Source organism: Oncorhynchus mykiss, chromosome 9, assembly GCF_057628025.1.
Source record: "Oncorhynchus mykiss isolate SJ-2025 chromosome 9, ASM5762802v1, whole genome shotgun sequence".
Taxonomy (NCBI): Eukaryota; Metazoa; Chordata; class Actinopteri; order Salmoniformes; family Salmonidae; genus Oncorhynchus; species Oncorhynchus mykiss.
The window spans coordinates 42616924-42638709 of NC_143030.1; the positions used below are offsets into that span (position 1 = coordinate 42616924).

General features: G+C 42.8%; 1 protein-coding gene across 1 annotated transcript in view; it reads right to left on the reverse strand.

The window, feature by feature from the left end:
• Window positions 1–21786, reverse strand: part of LOC110532003 (uncharacterized) — a 37357-nt gene that overhangs the window by 3402 nt on the left and 12169 nt on the right.

Sequence of the window (21786 nt, forward strand, 5' to 3'; positions counted from 1 at the left end):
CCAATGAAACGTCAAGCTCACAAACTCTGGCTCAACACATCCAACTCAAGGGTGTCGTAGTTGCTACACATAATACACAAGTTGCTGGTAATGTGGTGAGAAACTCTCCAATCGACTGGTCTCGTTCAAGAAGCACATGAACTCCCACAAGTGCTCTAAAAATACGGCATGCATTGTGCGAACAGTGCAATTCCGAGGCAGTGCGGTATAGCTGTATAAACATACATGCTGTACACACTCCCGGCAGGATACCTTTCATCTCTCTCTCTCTCTGAGGATTAAATATGGAGATATGGTTTCATACTATTCTCATGAACCACCTCCCTCACACCCCTGAGGGCTGTTCCTCAATGTCCTATTTACTACTGCACGTACACACACACACACACACACACACACATACACACACACGCACACACATGCATATATGAATGAAAAAATGTGGGGAAGCACGGAAACACACACACACCCCTCAGGCAGCTATGACTCTATCTCACTCCCCCAGCGATGGACAGAGCTGGTCACCATCCATCCTAAACTGAGAGGAACACTGTTGATATCGCCGCGGGAGGTGGTGTGTGTATTTGTGTGTGTGTGTGTGTTGAAATTGAGAGTATAATTTGCTTCCGTGTAAGTATCAGAGCTGAGCAGCCCTGCTTCGTTCAGTGTGGAGCGCGTGGGAGTTCCGTTAATTCTTCTCCAAATGTTCTAAATGAGCTGCTTTGATGTGATGGCTCCACTTAGCACAGCTGTTCCTGCCGCCACCGTTGCTGCCACCGCCGCACGCCACCCTCCGCCCGCCAGTCCTCCCCGTCACTCAGCGCTCGGCTCGTCCGCACGCCTGTCTGCCCCGACTGAACCCTGCCTACTCTCCCCGTCTCGCTACGCCAAGCTGTCGCCATGGAAACTGAGTCCACATAGGGAAGACAGGTTACATTGGGATACTCTCTCCGGGGAGAGCCGGGGAAACTGTCGCTCGTCACCTACTCAAAGTTCCACAAGAAAACACTCTCTAAAAGGGGGTTGGAGCAGAGTGAAGTGGAGTGGAGTGTTCAGCTGTCTCAGTTGAAAGACTGCTGCTTTGTTCAGTGTCAATCAATCACTCCATATGGACGAAAGATAAACTACACCAGGCATTGACTTAAGTGTTGAGGGGGTGGTTGGACAGTCTGGGATATACTGCAGGTTTAAATTGAGAAGAATTACTGGGAATTGAACAGATTTTTTTTTGACAAGCACAACAGATTTCCGTGGAAAATCAGAGCAGATTTCTCAGGTGAAGCAACAGCCTTTTGTGACAATGCCGCTTTGCAATTTAGCCCTTACATGTATTGATGTAGATTAAACAGGGTAGAGATAACGCTAACATACTGAAAGAACTAAGGTATCCATGGAAATCCAACGTGCAGGGGCAACAGGCGAGATGTTTCACCCTGGAATGTCCTGAAACGCCTCAGGCCTCATTCCAACTCACCAGTTGCTCACTTCAACAAACCGCTCCTGAGACCAAAGCAATTGTGAACTGTGAAATGGTATGTAGAGAATATTGTTGATGGACTGCTAGATATCAAAGTGTATCTCTGCTGTAGTACAGTGTTGGTTTGCTGGACAAATACACTCTCGGGGGCATGGTTGCAGTGAACAGTGTTCAGCAAAATAACCGGGTAATACACATGTGCCAGCTAATCCCATCAACTGGAGCCACAAGGAGTAAACAGGCCAAGTCAAATCAGCTCCAATGTACCTGTCAGGCTTCCATCCCACAGCAGCAGCATGACAAGGGCATCATTTGGGCTGATTCTGATGCTCTCTGAGGAGAACCTTTGCAGATTCACTCTAAAGCTAAAGAAAAACTCCCTCACCTCCCACACAGTAGAGCTGATAAGACACACACACACACACACACACACACACGCACGCACGCACGCACGCACACACACACACACGCACACACACACACACACACACACACACACACACACACACACACACACACACACACGCACAGCAACACACACAGGCTTATCTCATAGCAGTGTGGTTGGATTCAAATAAACTTAAACAAATATCAACATGCTTTGATGTCATTGAGAAATGTATGACTTTCAAAAGATACATTTTGAAATATTGGAAAGAATGCCTGAAATTCCTCTCATTCTCTCCTGCTTTCCCTCACGCTTCTCCCTCTCCTCTTCACAGTAAATAAAAGCATTGTTGTATTAGTAGTGCCCTGTATGACAGTAAGACAGTCCCTCCATTCAGCATCTGACCACAGGGAGGACCCAGAATGACTCACAGCCATTCTACCTCCGCCGTCGAAAACTAGATCAACAGGTGCGACCACGCCGACATAAGAAATACTCTATCTCCACCTCCACTCTGAAACAACATCTGTATGAAAATCAAAGTCAACCCATTTGAATCCTTATCACAGATCTGATGTAAAAAAAAGAGAGAGAGTAAAGCATTGACTACAAGGGTCAATTTGCTATGCAGCAACAAGTAGTCAAATCCATGTACAGCTAAACAACATTTAGACATAAAAAGAGCGGTTGAGAACACAGACAACAGATGGGTTGATGGAGTTGCTTGTGATGTACAGTAACTGACCTTAGAGTGGGCTGTTGACCAGAGTGTTGTCCAGGTGTTGGTGGTCATACATGCTGCAGCCCTCCTGGGTTAAGAACCTCCAGGGGGGGTCAGGCGCCTCTCCACAGGCTGCTTCCTACTTTACCTCCACAGCGCCAATAGAAACACCAACAACAGCTACCAGTCACACGATGCCACAGAGCTCCGTATAAGTGAAAAATAGCACCAGCAAGACCACTGAGAAGCTGCGAGCTTCTGTGTGTCAGTGTGTGTATGTGCGTGAGCGTCTAACTGAGACTGTGTGTTTGTGTGTGTGTGTGTATGTGTGTAGGGCTGAGGAAATGAGTAATATCTAGCAGTGAGAAACATGTCTGCTATGCATCGCACCACATAAGCAGACCAGTTGCTGCTACCGCCCACTCGCCTTACTCACTGCGAAAGGGGTGGACACACAAAGATGTACACAAACACACACACACACACGCACGTATGCACATGCGTACGCACTACGATCCTCTTTCTCACACTTCTACACAAGTGTGTCTTGTCTTCAATAAGCAAGAGGGAAGAGAGAGGCAGAGAGATAGTTGATGAGTGTGTTGATGAGAGACAATTGAGGGAAATGAGGGGGGGGGGGGGGTCTCATCCCACACACACTCTCAGACCCAGGCTTCAGCTGCTGCTGCTGACTCAAAGCTAGACCTCACATCTCTCTCTGCCACACACACACACACACACACACACACACACACACACACACACACACACACACACACACACACACACACACACACTGCCGAAGGAGTGCATTGGAACAGTGCAATGATTCAACCCGTGAGAGGCTCATGATGTAGTGTTGTGTAAAGGAGCTGCTGAACCATTGTGATGACTGAGATCAATGATGAAGCTCATTTAGTGTACGGGTTGAAGAAGCAGCCATTGAACAGTGTGGAGACCCTTACAAAAAAAATACACATAAAAAACCTGTGAGACAAGTGGTTTTCGGACATATGTATGAACAAATCACGTGTGAAAAATGTGTGACGTGAAAAAAATAAGAGGAAAAAAAAATCACATGAGTCAGACACATGGTTTTTGGTAATATGAACTTTCACATGAATTTACATTTTTCACATGACTCAGATACATGGTTACATATAACATATGTTCCACATGTGTGCAGTTTTAAGCAGCAGGATTCGATCCCAGGTCTCCCACAGGAGAAGACAATGTCTTGACCATTTGACCGACCCGGTGTTTCTCTTCCAATGTATACTTATTATCAATACTGACTGTTCAATTAGAAATAGGGCTGACCAACGTTAAAAAACTATAATAATAGCAGCATTTTTACATAAAGCACCTCACAAGAATATTGACGTCTTGATAATTTTCCAAAGTAACATTCATGTTAACATCATTTTTTTTGTTGTAGCAAACACATTCACACATTTTCAAAGAGATAAAACTCGGTTTTAATAATAATTAATGATTACATTTGTAAATTGCTTTTCAGTATACAAGAATAATCTCAAAGTGCACAAAATACTGTAGTAAATAGAAAAATAGTTTTAAAAAAACAAATACTGTATATCTAACCGTATCATGAAAGCAACAATCAAAGTCTAGGAGGAAGGGTATGCCAGTCGATAAAGCTAGCTAGCTACTTAGCTTGGCTACACTCATGTAAATGGAAAAACTAATTTGTTTTTCATTTGGTGAAAACAATTCAATTTTACTTCAAAATGACAAAAAAAAACTCAACACAGTGTTAACATGTTATCTCTAGATTTTGAAAATGTAACCATTTCCCCACAAAAGGGCTTTATTACAGCGCCACCATTATCTTGGCAAAGGAGAAATGCTCACTAACAGGGATGTAAACATATTTGTGCACAAAATGTGAGAGCAATAAGCTTTTTGCCCGTATGGAAAATGTCTGGGATCTTTTATTTCAGCTCATGAAACATTGGACAAGCACTTTATATTTTGGTTTATATTTTTGTTCAGTATAAATACTGTTCGTCTGGAACTTCATGAAATGGGTTTCCATGGCCGAGCAGCCTCACACAAGCATAAGATCACCGTGCACAATGCAAAGCGTCGGCTGGAGTGATCTAAAGCTTGCCGTCATTTGACTCTGAAGCAGTGGAAACATTCTCTGCAGTGATGAATCACGCTTCACCATTTGACAGTCCGACGGACGAATCTGGGTTTGACGGATGCTACTGTAGAAGAACGCTTCCTGCCCGAATGCATAGTGCCAACTGTAACATTAGGTGGAGTAGGAATCATTTTCTTGGGCTGTTTCTCGTGGTTTGGGCTAGGCCCATAAGTTCCAGTGAAGGGAACTCTTAACACTACAGCACAGAAGAAGCACATTCTAGATGATTCTGTGCTTCCAACTTTGTGGCAACAGTTTGGGGAAGGCCCTTTCTAGTTTCAGCATGACAATGCCCCCGTGCATAAAGTAAGGTCCAAACAGAAATGGTTTGTCGAGATCAGTGTGGAACACCTTGACTGGCCTGCACAAATGCCTGACCTCAACCACATCGAACACCAATGGGATGAATTGGAACGCCGACTGCGAGCCAGGCCTAATTGCCCAACATCAGTGCCTGACCTCACTAATGCTCTTGTGGTTGAATGGAAGCAAGTACCCATAGCAATATTCCAACATCTAGTGGAATGCCCATTATTTTAGAATGAGATCTTCGACAAGCAGGTGTCCACATACTTTTGGTCATGTAGTGTATAATTCCCCCGGTGTACAAATGCATAGATTGCGCTTTCATACTGCTACAGTGCTATTCTTGATTTTATAATATTTGTACATTTTAGCTGTTTGGCACTTGACTGCATTGTTAGTAGCTAGTAACATACGCTTTTTCTGCACGGTTATAACGCCTGAAAAACTGTGTACGTGACCAATAAACTTTGATTTGATTTGATTTGACATGTAAAATTGCTAATTAGATTTTCACATGTGAAAATGCATTCCACATGTTGGCCATTTGGTCAAATGGTCAAGACGTTGGCTTATCAAGAGTGAGACCCAGGTTCTTATCCCGCAGTTACAAAACCACATGTGAAATGTATAATATCATGTGAAAAGTTCAGAAACCACATGTCTGACTGAAAAATGTACACGTGAGAAATCCATGTACAAATTCACACGTGTCCAAAAACCCACGTGTCTGATCCCGAAAATGTGTTTTTCAGCAGGACAATGAATGACCAAGAAGGAGAGTGATAGAGTGCTGCAACAGATGACCTGGCCTCCACAATCACCCGACCTCAACCCAATTGAGATGGTTTGGGATGAGTAGGACCACAGAGTGAAGAAAAAGCAGCCAACAAGTGCTCAGCATATGTGGGAACTCCTTCAAGACTGTTGGAAAATCATTCTAGGTGAAGCTGGTTGAGAGAATGCCAAAGCTGCCATCAAGGCAAAGAGTCACGACTAAGAATCTCAAATATAAAATATATTTAGGTTTGTTTAACACTTTTTTAGTTGCTACATAATTCCATATGTGTTATTTCACAGTTTTGATGTCTTTACTATTATTCTACAATGTAGACCATATTAAACACAAAGAAAAAAACATGGAATGAGAAGGTTTATCCAAACATTTGACTGGCACACTATCTGTCTGAAAACCACATTTTTTTCATGTTTCTTTTTTGTAAGGGCACACACAGATGTAAGGACTGGGGAAAACCCAACCTGCAACATGTAAAGTGGAGTTATGCACAGAATCTATCAAAAACGTGTAAGATCACACAAAATGTGTGGGCAGCCACAATAATTCACTTGATGCTGTGGAGTAGAGGAAACATGAGAACTTTCACAATCTGTTAAATGCTATTTTCATAATACACTTTGACAAAATATGAACCAATAAACAAGCAGCAAACGCATTACGTCAATATGCTACTATAGTTATATATAGTATTGTTATGTTTCTCTTGTTTCATATGAGAAATGAAATAAGATTTTCTAATAACCAATAAATAAATAACCCAAGTGTACAACAAGAAGCAAGTGTACTTTTTTGGGGGGAATTATTGAATAAATCTGTTTAGGAATAAGGACTTTTCCAGACCATTGTTATTTTTGTTATTTATTTATGAATGTATTTATTGGTACTAAATCAACTATCAACTGAAATTCTGAGAGATTTTAGATATCTTAGGGCAAATACAATACTACTTCAAATTGATTCTTATTTCTTTGCATATTTAACATTTGATATTTGTTGAAAATGACTATATAGGTGACAAAGTGAAAATGAAAATGTCACTATTTTCAATCAATTCATAATTAAATAGAATTAAAATAAATAACCCATTTAAATTGATTACATTATGCCTCTGTTAATTGCTAGGCATGTTGATGTCTTTGTGCATGTAAAAGAAAACTCTTTATTCCACCACGGTTATTCATTTGAATCCAATTAGCAGTGTGTTGACTGAAAAAAAATGGCAATTTCTCAAAGAAATGTGCTTTTCTCTTGCAATGATTTAAATGCAATGCAATCCAATCTATAGGAAGGGTTTATACTGTGGCTTAGGGAGAAGGAAGAAGTAGCGACTGTTTATATTTTAGCCACAAACTCTAATATAACAATAACTAGAACTGTTCCTCCTATTATTCTTTCGCTTCTTCTTCTTCTTCTTCTTCTTCTTCTTCTTCTTCTTCTTCTTCTTCTACTTCTTCTTCTTCTACTACTACTACTACAGCTACTACTACTACAGTAATACTACTACTACTAATACCACTCCTGTCAATTAAAATAACTTGAATTACTTAAACTACCAATATTATCCCAACATCTATGTATGTGCAATAAAATAAAATACAATCCAAATTCTCAATCTCATTTCCATACACTATGAACATCTATTTCCATGTATGCTTGATAAAGTTCCAGCGATCAGCAGTGTGTAAATATAGAAGCAGCAGTTCAGTCATAGCGAAAGGGGAACAGAGAGCGAGCACAAGACTGATCAAAGTGTTTGTCATTACAAGTCGATGGAGAAATGACTGTACAAATTGGGCAATGGTTGCCCTGTGCCATTTCTTTCCATATTGAGTGCATATAATTGAGTTATGCACAGTTGAGTGCATATAATGCATTTCTTACACTATAGTGTTAAAGACAATCAAGGAGAATTTGACTTTGTGCTTACTCCCCTGGTCACAAATCAGACACACATAATCTCATACACTCTCTCACACACACACAACTCCACCTAACCGTGCAGAACACACACACACACACACACACACACACACACACACACACACACACACACACACACAAACACACACACACACACACACACACACACACACACACACACACACACACACACACAGTGATGAGCAGGTCAGCTTTTTGTTCATCCACACCCACCCACAATTGCTAATTACCCATCCTCAACCGCCCGACTGTGTATGATAAATCTGAGGGCCGCACCCTCAGATTGAGGGCCGCACCCTGCTTATAATTTCTGACCTTTTGGTAGGCTATTTGTTAGTCAACTTCTCTATAATAATATATGTATATGTAAGATTTTTAATAAGATACATGCAAGTTCTCTTCTGTCAATAACTTTTGCATTAGAAGACTAAATAAACCCTTGCTCACCAGAATAATGTCATAAATCGATAGAATCTAGTTGACATTGGTAAAGTTATCTCAGCTTCTCTCGTGCAGCAAAGACATTTAGGGACCGGGGAGAAAATGCAATTACTCTAAAAGAAACTGGAAAGATTTTCCATGCAAAATGTTATGTCATTTTGATCGGTTTTAAGGACATTAATAGCTGTTAAAACTACCCAACATGTTTTTGATAAGATTTCAGTTTGACCTGGATGCATTTTTTATGTGGTTGAAATACTGTCAGCTTTTTTTTGATGCTGATTAAGATAACACCGCCGCTTTTTACAGACGGTCCCTAAGAGCACATTCATTCTGGTAAGACTTTGAATGCAACACATTTTTCCAATCCTGTTACTAAGTCAAAATGTACATTTGCTGTATGATTTTAGTTCGGCACCAGTTAATACCAGGCTATGTGAGAGGTTCTAGACCGACAGTCAGTGTCCAGATTTCAGCTAGGCTACAATTCCATTGAACCCATATCTGACCAGTACAGTTCCCTTGACAGTGCCATTCACCCGTCTTGTGATTGCCACGCTTGTATAGCGCACCACAACCATCACAACATATCCTGCAGTGCTCTCATCCTCTTTTAGCACTTCACCAAAGCTTTCCCACCCTTTAGACTACCACTCTGGCCCTTGCTATTTATTTTCAACTCTCACTTTGGCAGCTTTTCCTCTTACTGAATTCAACTCTAACATTGTTTTGTTTTTTTGACTTTTTCTGCCCAAGTTCCCAAATGAATTTGGCCATTGCCGCGCTACAGTTAGGCCTCACAGCTTAGGCTACGCACTAATGGCAGATAAAGATGTTTAAAGATGTAAAAAACTTGAAATGTAGGCTATGAACTGTACACCGAATGGCACATTCATGGGTTTGAATGCATTGCTTTCTCTTTATTCAACCTGCCCACCATCCACTCACCCATAATCCAATATTTCATGACTCTAAACCCGCCCCACGGATATAACAGCAGTGACTGCGGGTCATGAGTCAACCTGCGCATCACTAACACACACACAAACACACACACACACACACACACACACACACACACACACACACAATCCAATGGAAAACATCATGTTCTGTCCATCATGAATGACATGACTCACAAAGGTGTTATTCCACTCTAACTGTCAGTCAGACATCGAGTTCTTAGAGTGGCAAGGAAGGTCAAATGACTCAACCCAAACCAAATGGGTCAAAGGGCTTTTTTAAAACTAGTTTGAATGAGAATGCGGTTTTGTATTGTTCTCCCTGATGAGTTGCGGGTATCTGGTGTCTGATCACGTTTCGTCCCAGAGTAGGGATCTGTGATGGACGTCTGATGCAGCAGAAATATGTTGCTGAATGTAACAGAGCTCTCCATCCGTAGAGGAGAGGAGGGGCAGTGTCAGAGAGAAGAGAGAGGAGAGGATAGAGGGAATGCAGACTGCATTTGGGTCCTTTGACTAAGTATGTGAAGGTGGATGTGAATGTGATTGTGTCTGTGCATGTGTGTGAGAGAGTCCTACTCCCTCCCTGTGTGTGGTGGCTTACTCTGCAGGGTGCCTGAGGTAATCCTGAGAGTGGCCAGGGTGATATGGGAGATAGCTGGTTGGGCTACAGGCCAGGTCAGCCTTCGAGGTCCTGACCCATTCTCAAACAGGATGAGCCAGCACAGCCTGATCGCCGCTGAGGCTGATCCCCTCAGGAGTTACTATTAACATGCACACACACACACACACACACACACACACACACACACACACACACACACACACACACACACACACACACACACACACACACACACACACACACACACACACACACACATACACACACAGTCAGAAACACCTTTACACACATGTATGTACTGTTTAAACACATGCTCAAAGATGCATGAATCCACACAAACACACTTTCCTAATCTAGGCCTATAGGGACAGAGGCAGTGGATCAGACAGTGGATCAGTACAATTGCGCAAATGTGTGCTAAGAGACACAGCACAGTGCTCATAGAGAGTGTGAGAAGGGAGACAGAGAGAGAGAGAGTGAGAAAGGAAGAGGGATGAGGCAGAGAGTGGGGGCAGGGAAAGATGGAAGGAGACGTATAGTGTCATGAGAGAGAGAGAGAGAGAGAGAGAGAGAGAGAGAGAGAGAGAGAGAGAGAGAGAGAGAGAGAGAGAGAGAGTAAGAGCTGTAACATATAGCCTCGCTAACTACTGTGAATCTTCATTGGTACAGCCTAAAGCAGGCTTAGAACAGTTCTGGGAGAAAATCCCCCTGTGTAGTGGTACAGGCCGTCAGCCCCGGGGGTATAAATAGGGCAGCTATGGCTCCTTAAGCTGGCTTTTACACAGTATCAGTTAAAAATATGACTTGGCTAATTACATCCAGGTCAGCCACTCAGCAGAGTGGGAAATGGGAACCTACTCTTCTCCTCCGAACTCTCCTCTTCCTTTACTGGGGCGGCAGGTGCCTAGTGGTTAGAGTGTTGGGCCAGTAACTGAAAGGTTGCTAGATTGAATCCCCGAGCTGACAAGGTACAAATCTGTCGTTCTGCCCCTGAACAAGGCAGTTAACCCACTGTTCCTATGCCGTAATTGAAAATGAGAATTTGTTCTTAACTGACTTGCCATGTTAAATAAAGGTAAAATAAAAAAATGAAAATTCCTCACCCTCTGTATGGAGAGTACTACAGCAGACCTCCTCTCTCTCTCTCTCTCTCTCTCTCTCTCTCGCTCTCTCTCTCTCTCTCTCTCTCTCTCGCAGACACAACACACAGAGTTTTGTATGACTAACCTTGTGGGGACACACAATTTAGTCCCATTCAAAATCCTAATTTCCATAACCACTAGCCATAAACCTAAACCTAACCCTAAAACGAACCATAGAAACCCCCTAGAAAAAGCTTTTGACCTTGTGGGGACTATTCCATTTGTTCCGTTTCAGCCATTATTATGAGCCATCCTCCCCTCAGTAGCTTCTACTTGAGTTATTCTTTAAAAAAAAACACTCTGCTGACATTTTAGCATGGGGGCGTTGTTCTTTTCCTTCATTGACATTTAGCTGTCATCCGATGGAGTTTTATTTGATCAGATTTCCACCCCCTAACAGTCATACCATGCTGTATCAGAAGTGTAGCAAACCATGGAGTGGGCTTTGGGCTTTGATGGGGTTGCATTGCATGCAACAACACATACACACACACACACACAAACATGCACACCCACTGTTTATCACCCATCCTCAATGATACATGTAAATAACATATAGCATCATATCCTGCCCTTATGCTCCTGTGACTGGTTGAATTGTTGTCATATTTGTGTCATGGACGGGGGCCGTCCTCAGGGGTGAATGCTTAGTCCCCTCCTGTACTCCCTGTTCACACATGACTGCCTGATCACTGACGACGATGAGACAGCCTACAGGGAGGAGGTCAGAGACCTGACAGTGTGCTGCCAGGACAACAATCTCTTCCTCAAAGTGAGCAAGACAAAGGAGATGATCGTGGACTACAGGAAAAGGAGGGCCGAGTATGCCCCCACTCACATCGCTGAGTTCCTTGGTGTCCATATCACAAAGGACCTATCATGGTCCAAACACACCAAGACAGTCATAAAGAGGGCATGACAACGTCTCTGGAGGCTGAAAAAATTTGGCATGGGTCCTCAGATCCTCAAAAAGTTCTACAGCTGCACCATCGAGACCATCCTGACTGTTTGCACAGCCGCTTGGTATGGCAACTTCTCGGCATCCGACAGCAAGCCACTATAGAGGGTAGTGAGTACAGCCCAGTACATCACTGGGGCCGAGTTTCCTGCCATCCCGGACCTATATACCAGGTGGTGTCAGAGGAAGGCCCAAAGACTTCAGCCACCCAAGTCATAGACGGTTCTCTCTGCTACCGCATGCCAAGTGGCACTGGAGTTCCATGTCTACGACAAACAGGCTCCTGAACAGCTTCTACCCCCAAGGCATAAGACTGCTGAACAGTTATCAAATGACTACCCAGACTACTTGCATTGACCCCATTATTTTAATCATATTTTTTAAACTTTTACACTAACTCTCTTTGCACTCACTGAGCTCTAACCACACACTCACACATACTACACGGACACTCCAACACACACACACACACACACACACACACACACACACACACACACACACACACACACACACACACACACACACACACACGCACGCAGACACGCAGACACGCACGCACGAACGCACGCACACACACACACATACACACACACACACACATACTCTTCACATACGCTGCTGCTGCTCTCTGTTTATTATCTATGCATAATCACTTCAACCCTACCAACATGTACATATTACCTCAATTACCTCGACTAACCTGTACCCCTGCACATTGATTTGGTACCGATACCCCTTGTGAATAGCTTTGTTATTGTTATTTTATCGTGTCACTATTTTTCCTTTAGTTTCTTAAGCAGATTTGTTCAACTTTTTTAAAACTCTGCATTCTTGGTTAAGGACTCGTAAGTAAGTATTTCACGTTAAGGTCTACACCTGTTTAATTCGGCGACGAATAACATTTGATTTGATGTTAATTGAGATGCATTACTCATGCAAATAACCGCATCACCACAGGATAGTATCCAGAGATGCTCATTATTTGCACTTAGGCCTATAGGCTATGTGTTCCATGTCAAACTGTACCAGCACCCTCTAGCAAGCTGTAACCCCCCATGCGGTTCTGTGACACACGCAAACAGCAGTCAAATCCGACTAGATTAGCCAAGCTCAGAGCACCTGGTGTGAGCAGAACTCCTGCGCTATGAGATCAGTGACCCGCTTACCAGGGAGACAGAGAGAGGGAGGGTGAGAGTAGAAGAGGTGGGTAGAAAGAGAGAGAGAGGGAGGAAGGGAGGAAGGGACATGAATGGTTGCTGTTGAGAGGGAGAGGGAGAAGAGGGAGGAAGGTAAGGAGATATGTAAAGAGAAAGAGTGGGAAGAGAGGAAGGGAGATGAATGGTTGCTGGTGAGAGAGAGAGGGAGAAGAGGGAGGAAGGTAGGGAGATATATAAAGAGAAAGAGTGGGAAGAGAGGAAGGAAAAGGGAAGTGATAGAGCCAGAGAGAGGGGACAAAGAAAGAGAGAGAGATAGAAAGAGAGAGAGAGAGAGAGAGAGAGGGGAGAGAGAGAGAGAGAGAGAGAGCGAGAGAGAGACTTCTGGCCAGGGATGATCAGTGTTTTCTCCAAATAGCTATGGTAACAAACTGTCAGTAACAGTCAAACATACCGTATGGTTCTGTCTATCACCATGGAGACCAGAGCCCGAGAAGAGCCCGTCATCACCAAGGTTACAGCAGTTCAGGAACAGAAAGTGTAATGTGTTGATTTCCGTAGTCACCTGGAATAGCAGCAATTATCTGGAGCAGTCAGGTGTGCTGTGGTCAGTGTTACACACTAACACCTTGACAGCTATATCAGGAGATGGGGTGATACTGTACACTGTGATTACTCAAACACATATACACATCCACCTACATCCACCACATTACATAATATATACATCTCCTCGTTCTCTTGAACCATTACATAATATTAAAACTATTGTAATATTTAATATGGGACCTATATTACAAACGTCAATCACCTTTGACACCCAGTCAAAGTTTGATTCAACCAAAATACAAAGTAACTTCTATGGTGTTGTTTTAGCAGAGCCAACTAGAACCCTCTCGGAGATTTTAAAAGCCCTCGATAAAGAAAGTTAATGTAAAGTACATAAGCCCAGATGATACACTCAGGCCACATCTCTGTCTCTCTCTGTCTCTGTCAGTCTCTCTCTGTCTTTCTGTCTCTCTCACTCGTGTTCTCTCTCCCCATCTCTCTCTGTCTCCGTCTCCCTGTCTCTCTGTCGCTCTCTCTCTCTCTGTCTCTCTCTCGTGTTCTCTCTCCCCATCTCTCTCTGTCTCCGTCTCCCTGTCTCTCTGTCGCTCTCTCTCTCTCTCTCTGTCTCTCTCTCTCTCGTGTTCTCTCTCTCCATCTCTCTCTCGCTCCATCTCTCTCTGTCTCTGTCTCTCTCTCTGTCTCTGTCTCTCTTGTGCGTTTTATACCGAGTCAAAATTCCGCCAACTTTCCAATACCGTCTTCTTTTTACCTGCTTTTTAACATATTATACAACTGATAGGTGAACCGGGAAACAATTCCTGTACTTTAAATTGAATGAACAGACAAACAGTATTATGTTTAAAAATGATGCTAATTATGTTTAAGTTTCTTCTTTGTGATGGTGTATATTCAATAGATTTATTAAAATATATGCCCACCCACATCTGCACACCCCTACTCCCACCTGCACAACTGGATGTAGAAAAAGGCGTATGCTAGCAAGAACGCAAGACTGAATGAAAGGGGGTCATCTTGACAGCTCTTTCGTCTTCGGGTTGCATACTGTCAATTATGTCTGAAATAGCTACCGCTCTCTCTCTCTCTCTCTCTCTCTCTCTCTCTCTCTCTCTCTCTCTCTCTCTCTCTCTCTCTCTCTCTCTCTCACACTCTCACTCGTACCTGTGTGTATACCTACTGTGTTTGAGCATGCGCATAATTTCTGCATGATTTTCATTGTGTGTGTGTGTTGTCTCTCCATGTGAGGAGAAAGGGAATCAGCAGGGCCTCACCAGTGGATGTGGTGTGGGAGTATGGTAGGAGGCAGAGGTGAGAGGTCAGGACCCCTGCTATAGACTCAGCATGGCGGAGGAGGCCAACATTGCTGTACTCTTGTCTCATGTCTGAGTCATATGTCTTACGCTGACTTTTTTTATCGCACACATGCATGGGCACACCTGTAGCTGTTTGGAGTTAAGGATAGAACTTGGGGAGGTGAAGCTGATCCTGGATCAGTGCCAATGAGTGAGCCGTCAGCTCAGGTCCAGGAAACTGAGGAAAACTGTAGTGTAGTTGTGTGTTGCAGGGCTGTGCGGCCCCCACTATCACTTTAATGCCCTGTTGATCACTGAATGTGCTTATCCTCTCCCAGGGTTTAGAATAGGACCCACACAGAACTAGGGAGACTCACATTCACACACGCTGACGCAAAAAACACTCATTGACGCAAACACACACATGCATGATTTACACACACACGCACGCACGCACGCACGCACGCACACACACACACACACACACACACACACACACACACACACACACACACACACACACACACACACACACTAGTGATGCGCAGGTTGACTCATAACCTGTAGTCCCCGCGGTTAGGGTCATGAAATACTGTGTGGATGAAAGACGTGTGGCTTGAATAAAGAGAAAACAATGCATTAAAAATCCATAAATGTATAATTATTGTACAATTCATATCTATAGGCTACATTCAGGTTCCTCTTTCATTATTTGTGTAAGTGCGTAAGCCTAAGCTGTAAATCAAATCAAATCAAAGACCTAACTTGGCGCCAATTGCCAAATTATTTTGGGAACATGGGCAGAAAAATGTAATGTCGATCCACTGAGGCAAAAAGGACAACGTCGGAGTTGAATTAAATAACATCAAAAAATTAAGAGTTGAAAAATGTATAGAAGGAAGGGCCAGAAAAGTGAAGATTTGGTGAAGTGGCAGAATGAACCATTTCTTGCAGTAAAATAATACATCAGATGTACATTTTGACTCTGGAACAGGAGTGGAGAATTCTGATTTCTTTCTTTCAGCATCTTGAAAAAATGAATGTGCGGTTAAGGACCGTCTGTAAAGCTGCTGTCTTTACCAGCATTAAAGCTGATAGTATTTCAACCGCATATAATATGCATCCAAAACGAACTGTATCAAAAACATGTTTATCGTTTTAGCAGCTTTTCATTTCCTTAAAACCTGTCAAACTGGTGTCATTAGAAAATGTTGCACAGAAAATCTTTCCCGTAGTTTTTTTTATTGCGTTTTCTCCCCGGTCCCTAAACGTCTTCGCTGAGATAAGCAGAGATGAAAGAGGAAAAATAAAACACACTCAACCAATGTCAACTAGATTGAAGCGTTCATTCTATCAATTTATTCCATTATTCTGGTGAGAAAGGGTTTAATTAGTCTTCTAGGGCGACAAGAAATGGTCGAAGAAAAGCTGCATGTAAGTCGACTAACAAATATCCTGCCAAAATGTCAGATAATATAAGTAGAAACACAGACCTGTCAAAATATCACCACCATCTCTGACTGTACAGCGCATGTTCTATATTTGCGGGTTAGGGTCAGGTGTGGGGCTCAGCTTTTCACCTTAGCAAGTAAACATAAACAGCTGACCCGCGCATCACTAAACACACACACACACACACACACATACACGCACACACACACACACAAACATAGAAACCAGTTCTCCTGCCCTGTATTTTCACCTGCGTTTGGTGTGAAAGGGTGTAATGGGAGTCCTTTAGCTCTTCCCTTTTCCCTACATCCATCTCTGCCCATCTCTCTCTACATTTGTGTCTCTCTCCACCTCTCTACCCATCTCTCTCCCTCTTACTTTCTCTCTCTTGCTCTTTCTGCTTGAGTGTACTCCCTAACAACTAGAGAAAGAGAGATATTGAGAGTGCTGGAGTGTGATGACTGTCAACTCAGGGGGCAGGAGGTGTCTCTGTGTTGTTTCCTTTATGTCTGCATGTGAATGTGTAACTTTTACCTGCATATGTGTGTGTGTGTGTGTGTGTATGTATTTATGAAGCAGTGTGCGGGTGTGTGTGTATTAATCAATGTGCGTGTGCGTGTGCGTATACTATTAATGTAGGTGGAGAGGCATGGCAGGGTGTGAAGGAGCCCTGTGATAATGACAGGCATTATGTAACATGCAGATTGCATAAGGCAGATGGGTATTTTAGGCCCACATATTGAGGATTTATAAGTAATTTTGCAGTGGGTGTACTGTATGTATGCCTGTGTGTACATTTGTGCAGAGAGAATGAATGTGAAAGATTTACCAAGAAAAACTTCCAAAAGGACTAAATCGAGGCAGAAAGGAGTCGGAGCACTCAACACAAAAAGCAGAGATTGGTTTATTTTTGCTCACTTTAATCCATTGTACAGAGACGTAATGTGTTTGAGTGTGTGTATGTGTTTTTTGGTTACTGTATATGAGAGCCAATGGGCATACCACACACACAGTACTGTAAGTTCACTGTGAAAGGGGATGTATGTACTGTATGTATGCATATCTGTTTTTGTTTGAGGTCTAAGGTCCTAATCCCTATAAATTTGACCTCAGAGAGCTGTGTCCAGCAGAGCTTTGCTGACATGTCACCACACACACACACACGCAAGGACAGAGTTGGGGAGTAACGGATTACATATCATCCATTACATATAAGGGATTACAAAGAAACGGTAACTGTATTCTGTTACGTTACCAGCAAAAATATTATAATCAGATTACAGATACTTTTGAAAAATTAGATGATTACTTTCAGAATGACTTTTAAAATCAGAAAGGATGCTTGCGGAAAATAATTTTTGACACTCTGTTTTTGAGCGAGTCTATGCGAGTCTGACCACAAATCAGAGTCCACTATGATGACACTCCAAATGTGTTTGAAGGATAGCGGGAAAAGAGCAGGATTTTTTGTTGTTGTAGTCTACAGTCCAAGCTCTGTCTTCCAATGGTGCGACTGCTGTCGGCATCCAAAGATGATCCAACTAGAATAAACACTTGGAGGTAAGGAGGACAGCAGTGGTGTAGTCTACGGCGATACGGATGTCACTTACTATTGATATCTACATAGCGCATTGATGTGAATCAACGCTGCTGATCTCTCATTTAGCTACTTGAGCCTTACATATTGTGGTTGTTGTGGATGTGTATTTGAAACCAGTGGACAGCCAGTGAAAAATGCACTCTTGCAACAGCTGGATAGTACGGATCCCAGCATATGGAATAAGAGGGGGGCTTTGATAGCTCAATCTAATTCATGCTCATTAAAATAATATCTCCATATGCCTAATGAACACATGCTCAAAGTCGTACACTTTTGATAGACTTAAAAGGGCAATCTGTAGTAGCTACATCCATTTTTATATGTACAGTACACAGTACCAGTCAAAAGTTTGGACACACCTACTCATTCTAGGGTTTTTCTTATTTTCTTTCCACAGTGTAGAATAATAGTGATGACATAAAAACTATGAAATAACACATATGGATTCATGTAGTAACCAAACATGTGTGAAACAAATTATTTTATATTTGAGATTCTTCAAAGTATCCACACTTTGAATTGATGAAAGCTTTGCACGCTTTTGGCATTCTCTCAACCAGCTTCATGAGATAGTCACCTGGAATGGATTTCAATTAACATGTGTGCCTTGTTAAAGGTTCATTTGTGGAATTTCTTTCCATCTTAATGCATTTGCGACAATCAGTTATGTTGTGACATGGTACAGTAGGGGTAGTATACAGAAGATAGCCCTATTTGGTAAAAGACCAAGTCCATATTATGGCAAGAAGAGCTCAAATAAACAAAGAGAAATGAGAGCCCATCATTACTTTAAGACACGAGGGTCAGTCAATTCTGAACATTTCAAGAAGTTTGAAACAGTCTTCACGTGCAGCCACAAAAACCATCAAGCGCTATGATTAAACTGGCTCTCATGAGGACCAGGAAAGGAAAGGAAGACCCAGAGTTACCTCTGCTGCAGAGGACAAGTTCATTAGAGTTACCAGCCTCAGAAATTGCAGCCCAAATATATGCTTCACAAAGTTCAAGTAACAGACACATCTCAACATCAACTGTTCAGAGAAGAGGGCGTGAATCAGGCCTTCATGGTCAAATTGCTGCAAAAAGAAACCAGTAGTAAAGGACACCAATAAAAATAGACTAGCTTGGGCCAAGAAACATGAGCAATGGACATTAGACAGGTGGAAATCTGTCCGTTGGACTGATGATTCCAAATTTGAGATTGTTGGTTCCAACCGATGCAGAGTAGGTGAACGGATGATTTCCGCATGTATGGTTCCCACCGTGAAGCATGGAGGAGAAGGTGTGATGGTTTGGGGTAATTTGCTTGTGACACTCTCCGTGATTTATTTAGAATTCAAGGCACACTTAACCAGCATAGCATACACCATCTCATCTGGTTTGTGCTTGGTGGGACTTGGATTACATGTTTTTACTTCTATTTTTATTTCACCTTAATTTAACTAGGTAGGCCAGTTGAGAACAAGTTTTCATTTACAACTGCAACCTGGCCAAGATAAAGCAAAGCAGTGCGACAACAACAACACAGAATTACACATGGGATAAGCAAACGTACAGTCAATAACACAATAGAAAAATCTATGTACAGTGTGTGCAAATGTTGTAAGATTAGGGGGTAAGGTAATAAATAGGCCATGGTGTCAAAATAATTACATTTTAGCAATTAACACTGGAGTGATAGATGTGCAGATGATGATGTGCATGTAGAGATACTGTGGAGCAAAAGAGTAATAAAAAAAAAATAACAATATGGGGATGAAGTAGTTGGGTGTGCTATTTACAGATGGGCTGTGTATAGGTACAGTGATTGATAAGATGCTCTGACTGCTGATGCTTAAAGTTAGTGAGGGAGATATAAGTCTCCAGATTCCGTGATTTTTGCAATTCATTCCAGACATTGGCAGCAGAGAACTGGAAGGAAAAGCGGCCAAAGGAGGTGTTGGCTTTGGGGATGACCAGTGAAAAATACCTGCTGTAACGCGTGCTACAGGTGGGTGCAATGGGGACCGGTGAGCTGAGATAAGGCGGAACTTTACAGAGCAAAGACTTATAGATAACCTGGAGCCAGTGGGTTAGGTGACAAATATGTAGTGAGGGCCAGCCAAAGAGAGCATACAGGTCACTGTGGTGGGTAGTATAAGGAGCGTTGCTGTCAAAACGGATGGCACTGTTATAGACTACATCCAATTTGTAGAGTGTTGGAGGCTATTTTGTAAACGACATCGCCGAAGTTAAAGATCGGTAGGATAGTCAGTTTTACGAGGGTGTGTTTGGCAGCATCAGTGAAGGAGGCTTGGTTGCGAAAGAGGAAACCAATTCTAGATTTAATTTTGGATTGGAGATGCTTAATGTGAGTCTGGAAGGAGAGTTTACAGTCTAACCAGACACCTAGGTATTTGTAGTTGTCCACATATTCTGAGTCAGAACCGTTCAGAGTAGTGATACTAGGAGGGCAAGTGCAGGCAGCAATTGGTTGAAGAGCATTCATTTAGTTTTACTAGCATTTAAGAGCAGTTGGAGGTCACGGAAGGAGTGTTGTATGGCATTGAAGCTCGTTTGGAGGTTTGTTAACACAGTGTCTAAGGAAGGGCCAGATGTATACAGAATGGTGTCGACTGCGTAGAGGTGGATCAGAGAATCGCCAGCAGCAAGAGCGACATCATTGACATATACAGAGAAAAGAGTCGGCCCTAGAATTGAACCCTGTGGCATCCCCATAGAGACTGCCCGAGATCTGGATAACAGGCGCTCCGATTTGACACACTGAACTCTATCTGAGAAGTAGTTGGTGAACCAGGCGAGGCAGTCATTTGAGAAACCATGGCTATTGAGTCTGCCGATAAGAATGCGGTGATTAACAGAGTCGAAAGCCTTGGCCAGGTCGATGAAAACAGCTGCACAGTATTGTCTCTTATCGATGGCAGTTATGATATCTTTTAGGACCATGAGCGTGGTTGAGGTGCACCCGTGACCAGTTCGGAAACCAGATTGCATAGTGGAGAAGGTACGGTCGGAACTGAAATGGTCGCTGATCTGTTTGTTAACTTGGCTTTCGAAGACAGTTTGGGTCTAGAGTGTCACTGCCTTTAATGAGGGGGATGATCGCGGCAACTTTCCAATCTTTAGGGATCTCAGACAATGCAAAAGAGAGGTTGAACAGGCTAGTAATAGGGGTTGCAACACTTTCGTCTGATAATTTTAGAAAAAGAGTGTCAGATTGTCTAGCCCAGCTGATTTGTAGGGATCCAGATAATGCAGCTCTTTCAGAACATAATCTACCTGGATTTGGGTAAAGGAGAAGAGGGGGGAGCTTGGGCAAGTTGCTAAAGGGGATGCAGAGCTGTTGATCGGGGTAGCGATAGCCAGGTGGAAAGCATGGCCAGCCGTAGAAAAATGCTTTTTGAAATTCTCGATTATCGTAGATTTATCGGCGGTGAGAGTGTTTCCTAGCCTCAGTGCAGTGGGCAGCTGGGAGGAGGTACTCTTATTCTTCATGGACTTTACAGTGTCCCAAAACCTTTTGGAATTAGTGCCACAGGATGCAAATTTCTGTTTGAAAAAGCTAGCCTTAGCTTTCCTAACTTTCTGTGTGTATTGGTTCCTCACTTCCCTGAAAAGTTGAATATCACGGGGGCTGTTCGATGCTAATGTAGTACGCCGCAGGATGTTTTTGTGCTGGTCAAGGGCAGTCTGGAGTTAACCAAGGACTATATCTGTTCTTAGTTCTACATTGTTTGAATGGGAAATTCTTATTTAACCTCTTGAAACTAGGGGGCACTATTTTCATTTTTTGG